Raw genomic sequence first — 18,670 nt, 5'->3', positions numbered from 1 at the left:
AGTATTTTATTTCTCCTTCACTTATGAAGCTTAGTTTGGCTGGATATGAAATTCTGGGTTGAAAATTCTTTTCTTTAAGAATGTTGAATATCAGCCCCCACTCTCTTCTGGCTTGTAGAGTTTCTGCCGAGAGATCAGCTGTTAGTCTGATGGGCTTCCCTTTGTGGGTAACCCGACCTTTCTGTCTGGCTGCCCTTAACATTTTTTCCTTCATTTCAACTTTGGTGAATCTGACAATTATGTGTCTTGGAGTTGCTCTTCTCGAGGAGTATCTTTGTGGCATTCTCTGTATTTCCTGAATCTGAATGTTGGTCTGCCTTGCCAGATTGGGGAAGTTCTCCTGGATAATATCTTGCAGAGTGTTTTCCAACTTGGTTCCATTCTCCCCGTCATTTTCAGGTACACCAATCAGACGTAGGTTTGGTCTTTTCACATAGTCCCAAATTTCTTGGAGGCTTTGTTCATTTCTTTTTATTCTTTTTTCTCTAAACTTCCCTTCTCGCTTCATTTCATTCATTTCATCTTCCATCACTGATACCCTTTCTTCCAGTTGATCGCATCTGCTTCCGAGGCTTCTGCAATCTTCGCGTAGTTCTCGATACTTGGCTTTCAGCTCCATCAGCTCCTTTAAGCCCTTCTCTCCATTGGTTATTCTAGTTATCCATTCTTCTAATTTTTTTTCAAAGTTTTTAACTTCTTTGCTATTGTTTTGAATTTCCTCCCGTAGCTCGGAGTAGTTTGATCGTCTGAAGCCTTCTTCTCTCAACTCGTCAAAGTCATTCTCCGTCCAGCTTTGTTCCATTGCTGTTGAGGAACTGCGTTCCTTTGGAGGAGGAGAGGTGCTCTGCTTTTTAGAGTTTCCAGTTTTTCTGCTCTGTTTTTTCCCCATCTTTGTGGTTTTATCTACTTTTGGTCTTTGATAATGGTGATGTACAGATGGGTTTTTGGTGTGGATGTCCTTTCTGTTTGTTAGTTTTCCTTCTACCAGACAGGATCCTCAGCTGCAGGTCTGTTGGAGTTTGCTAGAGGTCCACTCCAGACCCTGTTTGGCTGGGTGTCAGCAGCGGTGGCTGCAGAACAGCGGATTTTCGTGAGACCACAAATTCAGCTGTCTGATAGTTCCTTTGGAAGTTTTGTCTCAGAGGAGTACCTGGCCGAGTGAGGTGTCAGTCTGTCCCACCCAGTAGGTAGTTTTTCAACCCTTGTCCATGTCCTTTGCTCCCCAGTTTTGGAGTCCTCAGTGTTTGTTGTTTCCATCTTTATGAACATGTCTACCCATTGTTTAGCTCCCACTTATAAGTGAGAACATGCAGTGTTCAGTTCTCTGTTTCTGCCTTAATTAGAGGTTCATTTCTGAGAGTATTTCGTCTTCCTCCCTCTACATCCATTTTTTTCTTCAGTTTTATCATCTCTGGATATACATCTTCTGCTTTTTTGTGCTTTTGTGTTGTGAATTTTTGAATTTGTGATTTGGGATGGTTTTTCCTATTTGCAAATGTTTGCTTAAGGATATTCAAGCCAGGGCACTGTGTTACAGATTTCCTTTGCTTTGTGGGGTTTTTTGGGTTGGGGTAGGGAGATGAGGCTTTTATCAACGGAAGTATTTTTATTCTTGTAGTAGTTTTATGGAGCTGCATGTTATTTCCATTCATTTTAAAATGTTTTATTTTTTCTGAATCATTATTAATTGGTATTCTATTAAGGTGATGGTGAGGTTGGATGGTATACTAATTTTTAGTTCAGAGGAATCTCAGTTAAGTGCATTTTACTTAATAGTTTTTTTCATAAGGGGATGGTTGATTTGTCTGTTTTGTGACTCTTATTTGTTTCTATAGGATGTTTAATATCCACTGCTTGCCTCCTTCTTCCCCTGATCACGAAGACTCCAGGCGACTCTTACCCCTTGCCGGTCTCCTCTGTCTACTCCGGGATCCTTCCCATGACTGCCAACTCTGGTCCCTGGAACTTTCAGGCCCCTCTTTCTATTCTCCAGTAGTCAATGACTTTGATTCACAAGGTCTGAAACCTGTTCTCAATATTTCCCCACTCTACATGGGATTCTCTCCTCCTCCTAGCATTTTATCTGTGTTCTCCAGCATGAGGCCCCCATTACTTTCTCCTCCTTTCACTTAGTCTCCACTGATCTTTCCACTCCAGTAAGGGCTCTAGAGTTAGCTTTGCTGGTTTCTGGTGTTTATTTCTCTATTTATTTATAAACTGAAGTTTGTAGTATTCTCCCACTTTTTTTGTTAGTTTTTAGTTTGATGAGTTTTGTTTTATGGGTTTATTTGCTTGCTTTGTTTATCCATAAGGTCTTTTGAGGATATGTTGAAGTATGGGTATAAGTAGCTGCCATTATCATATGGGAACCTAGAAATCAACATTTCATTTTTTAAAGTTATTCTTTCTTATATTGTTTAACTCTTAATGTTGACTTTTACTATGTATTCTATATATTTTTAATATATTACTCATGTTATTTGTGAACCACATATAAGAAAAGTAATTGGAGAAGTGGTTGTCTACAATTATTTTGAAGAACTCAAATATAGAAATGGAATTAGATTTGTTCATATCCTTTAGAATCAATGGCTGGAAGGTTCAGGAAAGCATATTTAAAATTAGTACAAGAAAGACTTATTAATGGTTAGCGCTGCCTAAAGATCAGGTAGGTTGCCTCTAGGGTTATAGAGGCCTTCAGGTTTAGACTAGAAAAAATTTCTATAAAAAATTCAGTTATCCAGTGAGTAAATAGATAACCTTTAAGGTTAACCTTTGCCACCTATGAGAGGCTGCAAATCATGAGCTGGCCTACAAATTCAGCTGTAGGATGGTTTATTGTAGACTGTGTATATAAAATATGGTTTTATATTTTATTATGAAATATTGGACATCCTGTGCTAGACATGGAAAAAGTTCAGGAAACATCAAGGGCTCTCCCCCTTCTCCAGTGGAATTGAAAAAATAAAGTAAAAAATGACCAACAAAAAAATTTTTTAAAAAGAGTTCCCCGCTTTTTTAGTGACTGCAAGAATACACTGGGCATAGACAGAATTACTGTAATAATTGAGGGCAGAGAGTCCAGAGCTAGTCTGGGCTATATGGCGGTTCCAGCTTCACAGCTTACTAGCTGAGCATATTACTGAACTCTCCATAACTACTGTTCTACTGTAACATAATTTGGGGGAACGGGAGTTTGTTTAAAGTAGATGTATATATATTAGCAGCTGTATTATCTCATTGCCACCACAGCATCAGAAATTTATTCATCTTCAAACCTGTTCTCTTCGTTATTATGACTCAGATACTTTCTGTTGCTGATTTTTGTGTGTGTGTTTGTGGGTCTTTTAGGCTTATTCAGCTCTTCTTAGTAGATGAGTTCTCCCTCCTGTCTCCGTTTCAAATGCCCTCTAGAGAGACCCAGTTAAATACAGTCATCCATATTTAAAGATTTATGCAAGACCAGCTCTAGACTCCTGGCTAGTTTATTGATTGGCTGCTCTTGGGTCAGGTGTCAATCTCTGCTGTGGGCAGCTGTTCCTGTATGGCAGTTTACACAGAAGGAATTGTGGGGTTATGTGCTTGGGGTACATTCCAGTGTTTGGCCTGTCCAGAACTGTAATGAAGACAAAGAATGACTTAAGAAATATACTAAAGAACAGGTGATAAAACAAGAGTCTGTTTGTCAGCGCTGGGAAACAATTGTTTAGACAGACAGAACAGTCTCGACAATCAGTCTGTATATGAGGTAATCTTCATGAGAAAAGTCTTGAGCTCAGCGGGTTACAAAGAGACAGGCAAAAAGGATGGCGAGGTTTTAAAGACAGTATACTTAGTCTTCTGTACCTATTGAGATGAAGACTCTAGTTCAGGCTCTGTAATAGCTTTTACAGTTTCTGCCAAGATCATAGCTGTCACCAATTACATGATCTGTTTTCTTCCATTTAAGTTGTCTTTTTAAATTTTTTTTTATTTTTTAACTTTGCTTTTGACATAATATCACTTATAGAAAGGTACAAGAATAGTACATGTTGGCTTTTTTGGGGGTTATGTGTACCCCTAGGTACAATTGTATATCTATCATCTATTTGGTGGTGGGAACCAGTGAAAACACTCCAAAAGTTCCACGTTAACTCATGTGTTCATTTTTCATAACACTCACTCTGTCTCACTCTACAATTTAAGAATAAGTTGGATGAGCCTCCACAGTAGTTCATCCAACTTTTTTGGCTACCAGTTTTCAGAATCTTAAGTTAATTATCCCTAATTAGAGGCCAGTTAACCTTCCTGATGCAAAGTGTACAGTTAACTGCCAAATGCAAAACTCTTGAGAAAATGTCTCTAGAGACTTATAGCATGCCGTGAAGTTAATTAATAGCAGATAAGAGGGTTAAGTGTGCAAAGGGAACACTTTAATTATGAATTCTACCAAAATAAAATACTCTGAATCTATTAAGAAAAACCTTATCTACTTCTCCACTTACAATAGGAATCCTTCACTGAGTCATCATATCTAGATATTCTGGGGCCCTGCCTCTCTAACCACTTCAGATTTTCCTTTGAGACATTTGGTACCTTGCCACATCATGTTCAGAAACTCTTGAATATGTCTGCTTTTGCTTTCTCTCTCTTTTTCTCTTTCTCATGTCTCAAGTGACTAAAATTTGGCTGATTTGTGAAGCAGTTTTGATTTGAATTATCATTTCCCTTTAATGCAAACCACCGGATCAGAATATCTGACTGGTCTCCAAAGCTACAGGAAATTTCTCATATATATATATATATATATATTCATATATATATATATATGAGAAATTTCCTGTAGCTTTATATATATTTTTAAATATATATATATTTGTTTTGTGTTTTTGAGACAGAGTTTCACTCTTGTTGAGTGCAGTGTTGCAATCTTGGCTCACCGCAACCTCCGCCTCCCAGGTTCAAGCGAGTCTCCTGTCTCAGCCTTCTGAGTAGCTGGGATTACAGGCATGCATCACCACACCCGGCTAATTTTGTATATTTAGTAGAGACAGGGTTTCGCCATGTTGGTCAGGCTGGTCTCGAACTCCTGACCTCAGGTGATCTGCCTGTCTCAGCCTCCCAAAGTGCTGGGATTACAGGTATGAGCCACCGCGCCCAGCCAGAGATTTTTTTTTTAATGTGTCACTTATATGCACTGCAGAGAGTTAGTTCTTTTTTTGAAAATAAGCACACTTAAGTGTCTCATTTAACTATGATTTCACAAATTGCTCTTTTGAGTTGAGGTCAAACTTTATGCAGTGTTTTCCTGTGGGTGGCACATACCTTACCTACAAGGGCATATCATAATCCCTACCATTCAGATGCTTAAGCAACTGGGAGAGGCCAATATGATTTCTGCACTGCAAAAGCTTGTTATAGTCAGAAAAAATGGTAAAACACTTAGGATGCCTAGAGCCTACTAAATGTAACTTATGTCAGTAACCAAAATATAGGTCTTCTTGAATCAATACATGCTTGTGAAGACCAATAATTTTGTTATTCTTTATGTTACTTAAATCTGGAAACATTTTTAAAGTTTGGGAATTTAATTACTTAAGTTTTGTCCTGGCTGCTTAATGAAATAGAAGTAAGACGAAACCAGGAAGCAAATGATGCAACATGAGTTTTTTTTAAAAAAAGGGGGCTCGGGAGTGGTGGCTCACACTTGTAATCCCAGCACTTTGGGAGGCTGAGGCAGAGGATCACTTGAGGCTCGTAGTTCAAGACCAACCTGGGCAACATAATGAGACCCCTTGTCTACAAAAATTTTAAAAATAGCAAACTGTGGTGATGCATGCCTGTGGTCCCAGATACTCAGGAGTCTGAGGCCGGAGGATCACTTGAGCCTAGGAGGTTGAGGCTGCAGTGAGCTATGATTGGACCATTGCACTCCAGCCTGGGCGATAGAGCAAAACTCTGCCTCTGGGGGGAGAAAGGGTGTCAGTATTAAAATTTGCTTTTTTTAAACTGTGCAAATCAGTGCCTGTGCCTAGTGAATGGCAGCACAGTGCCACATGACAGTGTGTAGTCATTTGAATAACTTGATATGATGATGAGCTTTAAGGCTGTGGGATGCTAAATAAATCATAATTTGGGAAAGATAATGTTTCATTATTTTCAAGGTTCTTTTCTAACTTAAGCAGGATAGCATCTCATCAAAAGCAGGGTGTCACTAGATTTTTAAATAATCAAGGACATCCTCAATATTTGTTGAAGACACATTGTAGGAGAAAATTTAACATTTCCATGATATATGTAATGTCTGCTGAATTATACTCACATGCCTAGGTAGGAAGTACAATTTGAAAATTAAAAATGGCAAGATAAGCCAGGCACAATGGCTCACATCTGTAATGCCAGCACTTTGTGAGGCAGAGGCGGGCGGATCACAAGGTCAGGAGTTTGAGACCAGCCTAGCCAATATGGTGAAACCCCATCTCTACTAAAAATACAAAAAGTACCTGGGCGTGGTGGCATATGCCTGTAGTCCCAGCTACTCTGGAGGCTGAGGCAGGAGAATTGCTTGAACCCAGGAGGCGGAGGCTGCAGTGAACTGAGATCACACCACTGCACACCAGCGTAGGTGACAGAGCAAGACTCCGTGTCAAAAAAAAAAAAAAAGGCAAGATAGCACTTGTTTTGCTCAGTAGATGTATCTTTTTGAGCACTAAACAATGTCAGGCTTTCTGCTAGCTGCTGGCACCTTAAAGACGAAAAGATAAGGCCTTTGTTCTCAAGACATTCACAACTGTGTAACAAGACAGACAAGTAAACGTTTATTGTATACTGTGATTCTAACAGCCCTAGAAGGGCCAGGACACAGATCTAACTTGACTAGTCATCAGTTTTCTGGTGCAAGCCTACTTAATTAGAATCTGTAAAGTGGGACCTGGGAATCTGCATTGTCAAAACCTACTTTGGGTCTTGTTGATCTGCCTGGCTTAGGAACCACTGCTGTTGTACAGGGTGCTTGCTCAGTACCCAAGCATCCTGTTTGCCTCTGCTTTCCAGGATCTTATGAAGCTGTATCTCTGGTGGTAGTCTTCACAGTGTAGTCTCCGGTTAAGGGGGGCCAGAGGAGAGAGAGGCAGGGAGAGGAGGGGAAGTCCTTCTGTCCAGCCAACCCTACTGGGTGGGCCCTGACCCCTAGGGGGCTGCACGGGCTGTGAAACAGATGAAGTGATCCTTGTAGGCATCCAAGTGTGCCACCAGGATGTGAAAAATGTAAGTTCAAACCATGTACTTTGAGAGTTTACTGTTCTTTCTAGATTGTTTATATGGTCAATACTTTTACCCTTTCCTCTTTCCTATTCCCCTTGCTTGTAAATTGCATTACTGTTCATTGAGCCAGTGTAGATGTGAAAAGTAGTTTGTCAACTTTATCAACCTTGTTAAAAAGTTGGGGAGGAGCCAAGTGCAGTGGCTCATGCCTGTAATCCCAGCGTTTGGGGAGGCCAAGGCAGGGGTGAGGATGGGGAGGATTGCTTAAGCCTAGGAGTTCGAGACCAGCTTAGGCAACATAGCGAAACACTGGCTCTACAGAAAGTACAATTATCCAGGCATGGTAGCTCATGCCTGTAGTCTCAGCTATACAGGAGGCTGAGATGGGAGGTTTGCTTGGGCCCAGGAGGTGGAGGCTGCAGTGGGCTGTGATTGCACCACTGTACTCCAGCCTGGGTGACAGAGCAAGACCCTGTCTCAAAAAAAAAAAAAAAAAAAAAAAAAATGGAGGAGAGAATATATGTACCTAGCATTTTAAGGTTACCAAATATATATAATGGATTGTGAGAATACCATTAGTATAGTTTTATTTTGCAGTTTTATTGGGTGTTTTTTTTTAAAAAGCTAAACAATTTTTAAAAATCAAGGCCTGTCACTATAGAAATGTTAGACAGTCTACAAAGTAATATGTCAATGTTGCTGTGCAGGCTGTTCTCTGGCCTGATTCCTTTGATGAGAAGACCACTCAGACGTTGTTGGGATAGGTTTTGCCATAGCCAAAGGAACTGGAGCTTGCTGGAGAGATTATGCTACATATGAGCCAGAGTAGGCTAACTGCTATAGCAAACAGTGACTTAACGGAATGAAAGGTTATTTTTTGCTCATGTATGTGAGGGACACTCAGAGAGTCCCATCCTCATAACTTCATTAAACCTAATCACCTCCCAAAGGCCCCACCTCCCAATACCATAACACTGGGTGTTAGGGCTTCAACATATGAAGTGGAGGAGACACAAACATTCACTTCAGAACACCTTCTATTCTTTTGTGTGTGTGAAGAAAAAAAAAAAAAAAAGCATAACGTAAAAATCTACCATCTACAGTTCAGTAGTATTAAGTCGCTCTCTGGACAGGGCATCTCAGAAAAAAAGGCAGCAGCCCCAGTCAGGGGCTTATAGATAAAATTCCCATCTTCCTGGGACAGAGCACCTTGGGGAAGGGGCAGCTATGGGCACAGCTTCAGCAGGTTTAAACTTTCCTGCCTGCTGGCTCTAAAGAGTGCAGCAGATCTCCCAGCACAGCGCTCAAGCTCTGCTAGGACAGAAGGCCTCCTCAAGTGGGTCCCTGACCCCCGTGCCTCCTGACTGGGAGACACCTCCAAGCAGGGGTTGACAGACACCTCATACAGGACAGCTCTGGTTGGCATCTGGTGGGTGCCCTCTGAGACAAAGCTTCTGGAGGAAGGAACAGGCAGTAATCTTTGCTGTTCTGCAGTCTCCGCTGGTGATACCCAGACAAACAGGGTCTGGAGTGGACCTCCAGCAAACGCCAGCAGACCTGCAGCAGAGGGGCCTGACTGTTAGAAGGAGAGTTAACAAACAGAAAGGAATAGCATCAACATCAACAAAAAGGACGTCCACACAGAAACCCCATCTGAAGATCACCAACATCAAAGACTGTAGGTAGATAAATCCACAAAGATGAGGAAAAACCAACACAAAAAGGCTGAACATTCCAAAAAACCAGAACGCTTCTTCTCCAAATTCTCCTCCACAATTTCTCACCAGCAAGGGAACAAAACTGGACAGAGAATGAGTTTGATGAATTGACAGAAGTAGGCTTCAGAATGTGGAAAATAACAAACTCCTCCGAGCTAAAGGAGCATGTTCTAACCCAGTGCAAGGAAGATAAGAACCTTGAAAAAAGGTTAGAGGTCTTGCTAACTAGAATAACCAGTTTAGAGAAGAACATAAATGACCTGATGGAGCTGAAAAACATAGCATGAGAACTTCTTGAAGCATACACAAGTATCAATGGCTGAATTGATCAAGCAGAAGAAAGGATATCAGAGATTGAAGATCAACTTAATGAAATAAAGCGTGAAGATGAGATTAGAGACAAAAGAATGAAAAGGAACGAACAAAGTCTCCAAGAAATATGGGACTGTATGAAACGACCAAACCCATGATTGATTGGTGTACCTGAAAGTGACAGGGAGAATGGAACCAAGTTGGAAAACACACTTCAGGATATTACCCAGGAAAACTACCTAGCAGGACAGGCCAACATTCAAATTCAGGAAATACAGAGAATACCACAAAGATACTCCTCGAGAAGAACAACCCTGAAACACGTAATTGTCAGATTCACCAAGGTTGAAATGAAGGGAAAAATGTTAAGGGCAGCCAGAGAGAAAGGTCAGGTTACCCACAAAGGGAAACCCATCAGACTAACAGCGGATCTCTCTACAGAAACCCTACAAGTCAGAAGAGAGTGGGGGCCAATATTCAATGTTCTTAAAGAAAAGAATTTTCAGCCGGGCACGGTGGCTCATGCCTCTAATCCCAGCACTGGGCAGATCACGAGGTCAGGAGATCAAGACCATCCTGGCTAACATGGTGAAACCCTGTCTCTAATAAAAATACAAAAAAGCCAGGCATGGTGGCAGGTGCCTGTAGTCCCAGCTACTCAGGAGGCTGAGGCAGGAGAATCACGAGGTCAGGAGATCAAAGCCATCCTGGCTAACGTGGTGAAACCCTGTCTCTAATAAAAATACAAAAAAGCTGGGCGTGGTGGCGGGTGCCTGTAGTCCCAGCTACTCAGGAGGCTGAGGCAGGGGAATGGCGTGAACCTGGGAGGCAAAGCTTGCAGTGAGCTGAGATCGCTGCCACTGCACTCCCAACCTGGGTGACAGGGCGAGACTCTGTCTCAAAAAAAAAAAAAAAAAAAAAAAAAAAAAGAATTTTCAACCCAAAATTTCACATGTAGGCAAACTGAGCTTCATAAGCTAAGGAGAAATAAAGTCCTTTATAGACAAGCAAAGGCTGAGAGATTTTGTTACCACCAGGCCTGCCTTACAAGAGCTCCTGAAGGAAGCCCTAAATATGGAAAGGAAAAACCGGTACCAGCCACTGCAAAAACATATGAAATTGTAAAGACCATCGACGCTATGAAGAAACTGCATCAACTAACAGGCAAAATAACCAGCTAGCATCGTAATAACAGGATCAGATTCACACATAACAATATTAACCTTAAATGTAAACAGGCTAAATGTCCCAATTAAAAGACACAGACTGGCAAATTGGATAAAGAGTCAAGACCCATCAGTGTGCTGTATTCAGGAGACCCATCTCACGTGCAAAGACACACATAGGGTCAAAATAAAGGAATGGAGGAATATTTACCAAGCAAATGGAAAGCAAAAAAAAAGCAGGGGTTACAATCCTAGTCTCTGACTTTAAACCAACTAAGATCAAAAAAGACAAAGAAGGGTACTACATAATGGTAAAGGGATCAATGCAGCAAGAAGAGCTAACTATCCTGAATACATATGTGCCCAATACAGGAGCACCCAGATTTATAAAGCAAGTTCTTAGAGACCTACAGAGACACTTAGACTCCCACACAATAATAGTGGGAGACTTGAACACCCCACTGTCAATATTAGACAGATCAACAAGACAGAAAATTAACAAGGATATTCAGGACTTGAACTCAGCTCTGGACCAAGCAGACCTAATAGACATCTACAGAACTCTCCACCCCAAATCAACAGAATATACATTCTTCTCAGCACCACATAGCACTTATTCGAGAATTGACTACATAATTAATTGGAAGTAAAACACTCCTCAGCAAATGCAAAAGAGTGAAAATCATAACAGTCTCTCAGACAACAGTGCAATCAAATTAGAACTCAGGATTAAGAAACTCACTCAAAACTGCACAACTACATGGAAACTGCTCCTGAATGACTACTGGGTAAATAATGAAATTAAGGCAGAAATAAATAAGTTATTTGAAACCAATGAGAACAAAGTCACAACATACCAGAATCTCTGGGACACAGCTAAAGCAGTGTTCAGAGGGAAATTTATAGCACTAAATGCCCACATCAGAAAGTGGGAAAGATCTAAATTCAGCACCCTGACATCACAATTGAAAGAACTAGAGAAGCAATTATGTCACAATTAAAAGACCTAGAGAAGCAAGAGCAAACAAATTCAAAAGCTAGCAGAACACAAGAAATAACTAAGATGAGAGCAGAACTGAAGGAGATAGAGACACGAAAAACCCTTCAAAAAATCAATGAATCGAAGAGCTCATTTTTGAAAAGATGAACAAAATAGACCACTAGCCAGACTAATGAAGAAGAGAGAAGAATCACATAGACACAATAAAAAATGATAAAGGGGATATTACCACGGATCCCACAGAAATACATACTACTATCAGAGAATACTATAAATACTTCTACGGAAACAAACTAGAAAATCTAGAAGAAATGGATAAATGCCTAGACTCATACACCCTCCCAAGACTAAACCAGGAAGAAGTCGAATACCTGAATAGACCAATAACAAGTTTTGAAATTGAGGCAATAATTAATAGCCTACCAACCCAAAAAAGCCCAGTACCAGGCAGATTCACAGCCAGATTCTACCAGAGGTACAAAGAGGAGCTGGTACCATTCCTTCTGAAACTATTACAAACAATAGAAAAAGAGGGGTTCCCCCCTAACTCATTTTATGAGGCCAACATCATTCTGCTATCAAAACCTGGCAGAGACACAACAAGAAAAGAAAATTTCAGGCCAATATCTCTGATGAACATCGATGAGAAAATCCTCAATAAAATACTGGCACACTGAATCCAGAAGCACATCAAAAAGCCTGTCCACCACGATCAAGTCGGCTTCATCCCTGAGAAGCAAGGCTGGTTCAACATATGCAAATCAATAAACATAATCCATCACTTAAACAGAACCAATGACAAAAACCACGTGATTATCCCAATAGATGCAGAAAAGGCCTTCAGTAAAATTCAATACCCCTTCATGCTAAAAACTCAATAAACTAGGTATTGATGGAACATATCTCAAAATAATAAGAGCTATTTATGACAAACCCCCAGCCAATATACTAAATGGGCAAAAGCTGGAAGCATTCCCCTTGAAAACTGGCACAAGACAAGGATGCCCTCTCTCACCACTCCTAGTCAACATAGTATTGGAAGTTCTGGCTGGGGCAATCAGGCTAGAGAAAGAAATAATGGGTACAAATAGGAAGAGAGGAAGTCAAATTGTTTCTGTCTGCAGATGACATGATTGTGTATTTAGAAAACCCCATTGTCTCACTCAAAATCTCTTTAAGCTGATAAGCAACTTTAGCAAAGTCTCAGGTTACAAAATCAATATGCAAAATTCACAAGCATTCCTATACACCAATAATAGACAAGCAGAGAGCTAAATCATGAGTGAACTCCCATTCACAATTGCTACAAAGAGAATAAAATACCTAGGAATACAACTTACAAGGGATGTGAAACATCTCTTCAAGGAGAACTACAAACCACTGCTCAAGGAAATAAGAGAGGACAGAAACAAATGGAAAAACATTCCATGTTCATGGATAGGAAGAATCAATATTGTGAAAATGGCCATACTGCCCAAAGTAATTTATAGATTCAATTCTATCCCCATCAAGCTACCATTGACTTTCTTCACAGAGTTAGAAAAAGCTACTTTAAATTTCATATGGAACCAAAAAAGAGCCCATATAGACAAGACAATCCTAAGTAAAAAGAACAAAGCTGGAGGCATCACACTACCTGACTTCAAACTAGACTACAAGGCTACAGTAACCAAAACAGCATGGTACTGGTACCAAAAACACATATACAGACCAATGGAACAGAACAGAGGCCTCAGAAATAATCCCACACATCTACAACCATCTGATCTTTGACAAACCTGACAAAAACAAGCAATGGGGAAATTATTCCTTATGTAATAAATGGTGTTGGGAAAACTGGCTAGCCATATGCAGAAAACTGATACTGGACCCCTTCCTTACACCTTACACAAAAATTAAGATGGATTAAAGGCTTAAACGTAAGACCTAAAACCATAAAAACCCTAGAAGAAAACCTAGGTGATAGCATTCAGGACATAGGGATGGGCAAAGACTTCATGACTAAAACACCAAAAGCAATGGTAACAAAAGCCAGAATTGACAAATGGGATTTAATTAAACTAAAGAGCTTCTGCACAGCAAAAGAAACTATCATCAGAGTGAACAGGCAACCTACAGAATGTGAGAAAATTTTTGCAATCTATTTATCTGCCAAAGGTCTAATATCCAGAATCTACAAAGAACTTAAACAAATTTATAAGAAAAAAAAAACCACATCAAAAAGTGGGTGAAGGATATGAACAGGCACTTCTCAAATGAAGACATTTATATGGCCAACAAACGTGAAAAAAAGCTCATCATCACTGATCATTAGAGAAATGCAAATCAAAACCACAATTAGGTACTATGTCACGCCACTTAGAATGGTGATCATTAAAAAGTCAGGAAATAGATGCTGGAGAGCATGTGGAGAAATAGGAACTGTTTTACACTGTTGGTGGGTGTGTAAATTAGTTCAACCGTTGTGGAAGACAGTGTGGCGATTTCCTCAAGGATCTAGAACCAGAAATACGATTTGACCCAGCAATCCCATTACTGGGTATATACCCAAAGGATTATGAATCATTCTACTATAAAGACACATGCACACGTATGTTTATTGCAGCAGTGTTCACAATAGCAAAGACTTGGAAGTAACCCAAATGCCCATCAATGATAGACTGGATAAAGAAAATGTGGCACATACATACCATGGAATACTATGCAGCCATAAAGGATGAATTCATGTCCTTTGCAGGGACATGAGTGAAGCTGGAAACCGTCATTCTCAGCAAACTAACACAGGAACAGAAAACCAAACACTGCATGTTCTCACTTATAAGTGGGAGTTGAACAATGAGAAAACATGGACACAGGGAGGCGAACATCACACACTGGGGCCTGTTGGTGGGTGGGGGGCTAGGGGAGGGATAGCATTAGGAGAAATACCTAATGTAGATGATGGGTTGATGGGTGCAGCACACCACCGTGGCACATGTATACCTATGTAACAAACCTGCATGTTCTGCACATATATCCCAGAACTTAAGGTATAATAATAATTTAAAAAAGTGTAAGTCACATTGTACAAGCAATCACCAGGACTCTTTCCATCTTGCAAACTGAAACTCTATACCTGTTAAAAAAAAACTCCCATTTCCTCCTCCTCCCAGCCCCTAGCAACCACCATTCTACTTTCTGTTTCTATGGATTTGACTACTCTAGATATTTCACACTTAAGTGGAATCATACAGTATTTATCTTTCGTAACTGACTTATTTCACTTAGCATGATATAGTTAGGTTCTTCCATGTTGTAGTATGTGTTCGAATTTTCTTTCTTTTTAAGACTGAACAATTTTCCATTGTATGTATAGACCGCATTTTCCTTATCCATTCCTTCATCTATGTACGCCTGGATTTTCTCCGCCTCTCAGCTGTTGTGTGTGTAGTGCGGCTAAGAACATGGGTGTGGGCTTCATTATTTAACAGTGGCTACCTTACGACCATCTAAAGCAGATTTCATGCTCAATCTAAGTGACTTTTTATAACTGAGAAAATTTACTGGGCCTTTGTTCAAGCTTTTTTCAATTTTGCCTCTTACTGTCTGGGGTCTAGAAGCATTTTTTTTTTTCTCTAACACTTCAAAACCTCAAATTTCTGAGATGTCTTTATTGCTTTCCATTTCTCTTTGAAGATTGGTCAGTTTTTTCCTGTGCTCACCACGTGCCTGCAATGCTTTGCCAAAGGAAGTTTTTCTTGTTCGTGTCAGTCTGATGTGGACTGAGGGTGGTATGCTGTGCCCCGACAATCATTCCGGGCCCAAGGTCCTTCTCTCATGTGGCTCTCTGACTCCAGGGCTTTATCCTCTTCTGTACTCCACGAGTAAAGAGAGAGAAAAAGATTGCACAGGAAGGCTTTTAGGGGCCAGACCTAAAAGTGGTTTATGTTCTTCTATCTTTACTTCATTGTCCAGACTTGGTATCATAGCCCTACTTAACTGTAATGGGAATAGGAAATACAATCTTGCTCTATTCCCAGGAGGAAAAGAAAACAAGGTTTGGTGAACATATAGCACCTGGTGCCACAGGCTGGCGATAAATTTGGAAGTACCAGCATATAGGTGGTGATCAAAGCCATAAATAAAGATCATCCCGTAAAGGGAGTAATGGGAGACCTTCACAAAAACAAGGGCACTTTCTTAAGGGTCTTTACTGGTAAAAATAACTTTACAATGTTAGGTTACACAAGTTATTAGTAGAACAGTTACTACTATGTTTGTAGGACGTTTAAATGTGTGGATTAAATAAATGTAAAAGTAGCTTTTTCAGAAACTGGAATGTCTTTACTTCTTGAAGTTTAATACGAAAGAAATATGTATCAGCATCCTTTTATGACAAAGCCTGTAAATGTAGAATAATCTGAATTTCAGAAATACTGAACTAAGTAAAGATTTATTTTTTATTTGTCATTTAAATTATGTACATTTATTAAGCATTTACTATGTACCAGGCAGTGTGAGGATTATAACAATAAATCACAGTCAAGGAAGACCACATTTAGTAGGACAAAAATAGGCTGGGCATGGTGGCTCACACTTGTAATCCCAGCACTTTGGGAGGCCAAGGCGGGAGGATTCTTGGGGCCAGGAGTTCAAGACCAGCCTGGGCAACATAGCAAGATTCCATCTCCACAAAAAATTTTCTGAAAATCAGCTGGGCATGATGATGTACACCTGTAATCCTAGCTACTTGGGAGGTAGAGACAGAAGGATCACTTGAGCCCAGGAGTTTGAGGCTGTAGTGAGCTGTAATTGCTCCACTGCACTACAGCCTGGGGAACAGAGTGAGACCATGTCTCTTAAAATATATACATATATATATATATATAAAAAAAGTAAGGCAAATAAATTGATGCCCAAAATCCCAGGCAGAATTGGCAGTCTGGAAGTAAAAGCGCATTGATTTTGGAGCCCAGCAGATCTAGGTTTGAATCTCAGCTCTGCTCCTCTCAGTGTAACCTTGGGGAAGTTAATATTTCTGAACTTATAGTTTCCTTATTTCTAAGTTTGTGATAATAGCACCTACCCTTCAGGTTGCTGTGATTAGGGATGATCTTTGTAAACCTAATGCAGTGCTTGCTTGATATTAAAAATGTAGTTATTTTTATTAATATTGTTGAAGAAGGTAGAGTTCATATGGGATAGAAAAATGAGTTACCTTACAGTCTATGAATTCATTCATTTAGTATGTAGTGAGCCACTACTACGCACAGTGTACTTAGGATTAAACTGTATTTATGTATTTGTGTTTGTTTTCTAAAGCCCCATTTAGTTTTTAAAAAAAAATGTTTGTATCACAGGTCTGTACCCACCAGGTTTACATACGGTCTTCCCCACTTTCAAATGCCCAGAGACCACCCTGTCTGTCCTGGCACTGTCTTCATCCTCCCCCTTTGCTACAGGGATCTGCCTGACTTATCTCTCATAATCTCCTCTTCCTCTGCCCACTCCCGTATTTTCCTTGCTCCTATTTCTGCTGACTTCACCTCAGACAGCCTTTTTTCTTTGCATACAAATTTTTGTTAGTTCCCCCCACCCCCAACTTTTTTTTTTTTTTTTTTTTTTTGAGATGATCTCTTGCTTTGTGAGTGCAATGGCACAATCTCGGCTCACTGCAGCCTCTACCTCCCAGGCTCAAGTGATTCTCCCAACTCAGCCTCCTAAGCAGCTGGAACCACAGGTGTGTACCACTGTGCCGGCTATTTTTTGTATTTTTAGTAGGGATGGGGTTTCACCATGTTGCCCAGGCTGGTCTCAAACTCCTGAGCTCTGGCGATCCACCAGCATGATTCTTAAGCTTAAGCTTTTCTAATGGAAAAATTAATTCCCCCAGTTACCTCAGGCATAATTTACCACCTTCTTTCTGTCTTTGTTCATTTTTCTTCTCATACGTTGGAAAACTTTCCGATTATATCCCCTATAGATCTCCAGGTGTCCCCACCGAAGTTTCTCCCTGCTGATACTAATGCTGATACTGACACCAGCACTCCTTGCACACTTATGATCTGGCAGGCACTCTGCCCCACCTCTTCTTTCCCCAGCAGTTCTGTTGTAAACTAGTTGGCGGCGGAGATCAGATGTATACCTTTTTGGATTCTCAGTACAGCTTTTTGCACAAAGGAAATGGTCTATAAATATTGGTTGGTCAGAGAGAGGATGAATGAACAATTCATTTGACCTAGCATTAAAAATAATTTTGTAAAAATTATGTCATATGCAATTGTATTTTGTTTCATTGCCAGTGTTGTGGACATTTTTAAATAAGAAATGCAAATAGTCTCTCTTCAGTGTGGGTTAAATGTGCTTTTGTGGGTTACTTAGGAACCGCTTATTACATTGTTCTATGGCAAATTATATTCTAAGTTCTAAACAACTGTCTTTACAAAAGCCATTTTGACACATAAATTATAAGATGTGGACTGTCCAGAATTTTTCCTTGTCACTAATTTTTTAAAAGGGAATTTAGTTTTTGGTAAAAATGCCACGTTTATCTTTCTCTTATTTATTTAATGAGTGTCTTCTTGTGCCACTTGCCACAAATAAAGATTCTCAAACATTTTCAGCCTCAGGGAATGAAGTAGCTGCTAGCTAGAAATAGATCAGGGATTAACAAATGTAACACATGTTGCTGATGTCATAGGGCTGTGACTTGGGAGGCAGACATCCCACTATAACTAAAAATGGGCATCAAGTGCACAGCGTACAAATTTACAGATTCAAATTTTTACATTTGTTATTGCCAGTGAATATGTCACATTATTTTGAGAACTAGCCCATCATTAATTAGTTTAAAAACAATATCTAAGTTATGTCACATCCATCCCTATTCTGCTACACTCCATTTAGGACTACCTTGTCCCTCTACTGGACCATTGTACTAGAGCCCTACCCTGCCTCCTGTCCACAGTCCTTTCCTGTCTAACCCACCCACCAACCCAGTCCTCATCAGACTTCCCTTCACAATGGCTCCTCAGAAACTCAATGCCAAATCAATCCTTATATTTTCTGATTTCCTTTCCCTCCCTCTTTCTCTCTTTTTTGTTTCTTTCATGTTTAGAAAAAAAATCAAAACAAAATGAATGAATACACAGAAAGTTTTTGCCTCAACCACTCACTATTCTCCAGAGTCATCCTCACTCTACCCTCACCCCCTCTGCAAATGCATGTCTTTCTCCACCTAAAAATGTCCAGAG

General features: G+C 40.1%; 1 protein-coding gene across 1 annotated transcript in view; it reads left to right on the top strand.

The window, feature by feature from the left end:
- Positions 1-18,670, top strand: part of MCM9 (minichromosome maintenance 9 homologous recombination repair factor) — a 130,123-nt gene that overhangs the window by 94,880 nt on the left and 16,573 nt on the right. The gene's annotated exons all lie outside the window — the stretch shown is intronic.

Source organism: Nomascus leucogenys, chromosome 3 (assembly GCF_006542625.1).
Source record: "Nomascus leucogenys isolate Asia chromosome 3, Asia_NLE_v1, whole genome shotgun sequence".
Taxonomy (NCBI): domain Eukaryota; kingdom Metazoa; phylum Chordata; class Mammalia; order Primates; family Hylobatidae; genus Nomascus; species Nomascus leucogenys.
Note: the sequence above shows the minus strand (reverse complement) of the source record. Positions and strands in the feature narration are given on the sequence as shown.